General features: G+C 34.5%; 1 long non-coding RNA gene across 1 annotated transcript in view; it reads left to right on the forward strand.

Annotated features, from left to right (window-relative positions):
• LOC107725903 (uncharacterized) overlaps positions 1-4851 on the forward strand; it is an 11344-nt gene that overhangs the window by 4994 nt on the left and 1499 nt on the right. The gene's annotated exons all lie outside the window — the stretch shown is intronic.

Genomic DNA, 4851 nt, shown 5'->3' on the forward strand with positions numbered 1-4851 from the left:
AAGTGGTCAAGTGCAAAGGGGGACAAAGGGGGACAAAGGGGGAAAAGTAGACTAGATGAATTTGATGAATCTTGCTGCTTTGTTTACGGAGGTGATGTGGGCATTTACAGGTTCGCTTGTCTCACATGGATGGCGCACATTGCGTGGGGGCATGACCACATTGCAAATAATGAGCTCAGACAGGAAAGAAAGGACCTTGCGTTGGTTTCATTCGGAATACTTTATCGGAGAATATTATATACTTCATTTTAAAATAGACACTTCAAGCTTTCTATAGATATATTTCTCATGTCTGTGCGTGAAGTATTCGCTGAGCTTCAGTTAATTTATTTATTTTATTTATTTATTTATTTTATTTTTTTGGGCGTGCTTCAGAAAGAAGTTCACGGAGACCGAGACGGCAGAAAGTGCACCCTGTTTGTTTTCTTTATTTTAAAAAAGCACGTTTTGTTGATATTGTGAGTGTATGCAAATAAAAGTATACCTTTTACAGTTTCAAAAGCTGTATTACTCTTATCTGTATGATCAAAAATTATGGAAAATTTTAAGTTCTTTTAGCTGTTATCAGGAAAAAATGCAAGTGATCGTTCAAGCTGCTGTTTTTATACTTATGTAATTTTTCAGTCAATATTAAAGGGGTCATATGATGTTGCTAAAAAGAACATAATTTTGTGTAGTTGGTGTAATGCAATGTGTTTATGCCGTTTAAGCTAATGCTGTTCCACATAATGTACATTATTGTTTCTCCTCTATGCCCCGTTAGGCGTTATGCAAATCTTCCCACATCGTGACGTAGTCATGGGGGGGCGTGGTTGACTCTTAACTTTTATAAAGAATATCTCTTTGGATTTGAGACTTTAGTCTTTGCAACTTTACAGATCTTCTTTATGCACCAAGAGCTTGTAACACTCCAAAGAGAAAGGAAAAATTCAAATCGCATCATATTTCACTTTGTAGTGTATTTTTCACTTTGTAGTGTATTTTTTAGGTTTGATAACTTTATAAGTAGGCCTAAACTTGAAAGTAAAGTAGGCTAATTAGTAATCTGGTTACTTTTTAAATGCAGTAATCAGTAACATAATCAAATTGCAAGTAGTAATTAGTAATTTGTAGTGGATTACTTTTTTTGAGTAACTTACCCAACACTGGCTACAATGCATGCTGAGAACTCTTACTTAAAAAACTTAACATTTCATCAATGTATTCAAAAAATTAAGTTTTCAAAATGCACTATGTAGCTAAAACTGACTGAATCTAGTTTTTCAGTTAATGTATAGTGTGCGATCCTAGTTATGATTATGAATGATCTACAGTATGCTGTTGCTCTTAGTATACAGTCATAAACAAGCTGGTAACAAATTGATTCTTACTTAATCAAAGGCCAGTGGAGGTTGGAAATAATTTCCTCTTTGTCAACACCTGATTAACAACATTTCACTCTTATAAATTTGCCGTCACCTGTGAAATGCCGTTATCATTTTGGCTAACTTAACATTTCATCAATGTATTCAGAAAATTAAGTTTTCAAAATGCACTATGTAGCTAAAACTGACTGAATCTAGTTTTTCAGTTAATTTATAGTGTGCGATCCTAGTTATGATTATGAATGATCTACAGTATGCTGTTGCTCTTAGTATACAGTCATAAACAAGCTGGTAACAAATTGATTCTTACTTAATCAAAGGCCAGTGGAGGTTGGAAATAATTTCCTCTTTGTCAACACCTGATTAACAACATTTCACTCTTATAAATTTGCCGTCACCTGTGAAATGCCGTTATCATTTTGGCTTCCTTCCTTCACTGTGTTTGCACAATTTTTTCTTCTTCTCTTCTTTACTCAGTGCAAAAGGGACTTAAGAGTACATTTTCACGACAACGATTGTACTAAAAATGGGAAAGTTTTTCCTTTGCATTCTTTAATGGTTTCATGTTCAGATCATGTTGTCAAAACGATCACCGTTCACACAGACCCGCGAAAATGACTACAACGCTGTATTATGCACGCCAGGCCAGTAGTTGGCGATATCACTTTGTAAAGAAACACTATGCACCTGAACACCTACACATTCATATAGACTGAACAAATAATATGCATAAACATGGAGTCACCATTTACACAAATTTGTATATTTTCGTAGTTTACACAGAGATGATAACAATATCATTTTCAAAAACTAGCACTTTGAAACCCGTTTTCAAAAGTTTGTGTTAACCTTGTGGGCAGCACGCCGGTCCTGCTGTAACCTTTCAAATATATCTGTCAGTACTGTATCTAACATACAGTCAGAAATCTTGCTTTCAATCTTTTGTCACTCTTGGACATCACTCTGCATCTTTGATTCCAGCTGGTCAGGCATTGCTTCCGAGAAAAAAAAAATTGCCTCTATTTATTATTTAGTGTATGTCTTCTCTATAAATAATTGATGAACTGTTGTATAAGTTACAGTTAGCAGATTACCACCACTGGCATTGCAGAGAAAGCCATAATGCTTTTATGGGGCTTAATTTCCACTGGATTATACATAAATAGCTTATTTTTTCACGTAATTGAATTGAAGGATTTAACGGTAGCTCAAACTCCTTATTTCACATGAGTCTCTATGCAGATCAGTTAATTGTGGCACAAAGGACAAATAGGGCAAAGCTTCCTTCCAGATTCATGCTCAATTTAATAGAGAATTTTTTTCTGTAACTTAAATAAAAACAAAATTTGCTCATGTCAATCTTGTTTAATTTTTAATGGTAATGTATTAAAAGTAGATTTCCTCCAGACTTACCTGCCCTAGGCGTATGAAATTTTAAATACGCTAATGCATTATGCTTCCAATATCTCCGCTCTCATTAATAACCATGATGCTCTATTGCACACAACATATTGAACAAAGACGTTGACACTGCTTGGGAAAAGCTAGTCATAACTGAGCTGCAACTGTCACATGCAGAAAGTTAAATGGTAAATGTTACATGTAGAGCCACTGGGTTTTGCCGAGAGCATCAGAATAAACATCATATTACTCAATAAATCTTACTCAATAAAAAATCAAATGTTTTGCCATTACTTAGTAAAAGTGTTAGCTGATTTATCTTGCACCAGCTGAACTCACAGCTGTCAATCAAGATAAATGTGCATTTCTCTTGCACTATTAATGTAAGTTTTGTATATCACAAATTTACCCACTATACTTGTATTTTAACCATTTACCACTTGTGCTTTCTTGAAGATCTGTGTAGTTTTGAGGGGAAAACTATTTTCAATCAGAGAATGGGGCAAATGAGGCTTTGGCGGTCTAAAGAAACAAGCCTGTGATGTGCTAATTTAAATGTCATGAGTCTATTAACCCTGATGCTTCTGCCCTCCAGACTTGATGGGACATCGTCCCTCTCTATGGCATTTCATTGTCTGTTTGTGTCAAGTGCAGGGTGAAATATCACCACCAAAATAGCCAAAGTAAGAAGTGGACAGCTCTCAATAAGCATGCTCATTTGAAATTGACCATGATTATTATTAAATTTTAGGAGGGAAAATCCATTAGAACTGTAATTATTAATTGTATTAAATGAATAGTTCACCCAAAAATGAAAATTTGCTTGCTCCCAGGCCATCACAGATATATATATATATATATATATACGTTTGTTTCTTCATTAGAACAGATCTGTAGAAATTTAGCATTGCATCACTTGTTCAACAATGGATCCTCTGCAGTGAATGGGTGCCGTCAGAATAAGAGGCACCCATTCACTGCAGAGGATCAATTGGTGATGTAATGTTAAATTTACCCAAATCTCTGATGAAGAAACAAACTCATTTATATCTTGGATGGTCTGATGGTGAGTACATTTTCAGCAAATTTTCAGGTTTTTTTTTGTGAACTGTTCCTTTAAAGTTCTAATTTCTAATCTGACATTAACAAACAAAGAGGATAGCTGAAAAATAAATAGAAATTCCATATATTTAAAGGGGTCAATTAACTTTTTAAAATGTATTTATTTAGGCCTATATATAATCTTAGTAGTTCGGTTATCAAAAACAGCAGATTTTTGTTTTTTATAAGCATATTCCAACGTTTAAGTTCTCAAAGTTATTTTTTCATTGTGTAATGATCCTTTTTACCTTCAAAGATGTGATATTCTTGTGATATGACCCGTTTAAATGAAGTTCAGTCATCTTATAACTCCCCAACATCATCTTGTACAAGAAGTGCTGCCCACACACACACACACACACACAAGTTCCTCCTGTGTTGCCTTTGTAAAATTATACGCTAATCGGGGACACAATATTATCAAACAAAGACCAAAATAACCCACTGGCATAACACTTTAGAGCTTGCTCATGGGAAGGACAGTCATGTGTTGCTAATTTGGGGTCTTAATATGAGGTCTTGCTGATGATGCTGGAAGGAACTGAAGGCTATAGTGAAATGGTGTGAATGAAACGTTTGCAACTCACTAGCTGAGCAGAACTTACAGCTCATTTGCAGTTCTCTGACTATAAATGATGTGGCTTCAGTGTTAGGTGTTTTGAGAAGACAGCTGGTGACTGGGCAAAAATCATGAATTAAGAGAATTCATCCCACATGCTTTAGTAAAATGAAAATGTTCCCTCATGCCTGCATGCACGCACCATTACAGTGAATCAGCACTGACTACAGTAAAAGGTCAAAATTTGGCAGTTTAGCCCCTGCTGGTAAAAGGTGTAACTGCGCCATCATCCAGTAGCCAATAACAATAAGAAAATTATATTAAAAATATAAAATGATATGAAATTAAATAAAGATCTATACAATTATATTTAAGAAAAAAGTAAATTATTAAATATTGTATTACATTATTAATATATTATTATTA

The sequence above is a fragment of the Sinocyclocheilus rhinocerous genome, unplaced genomic scaffold (assembly GCF_001515625.1).
Source record: "Sinocyclocheilus rhinocerous isolate Xijiao unplaced genomic scaffold, SAMN03320098_v1.1 scaffold1004, whole genome shotgun sequence".
In the NCBI taxonomy this organism is placed as follows: Eukaryota; Metazoa; Chordata; class Actinopteri; order Cypriniformes; family Cyprinidae; genus Sinocyclocheilus; species Sinocyclocheilus rhinocerous.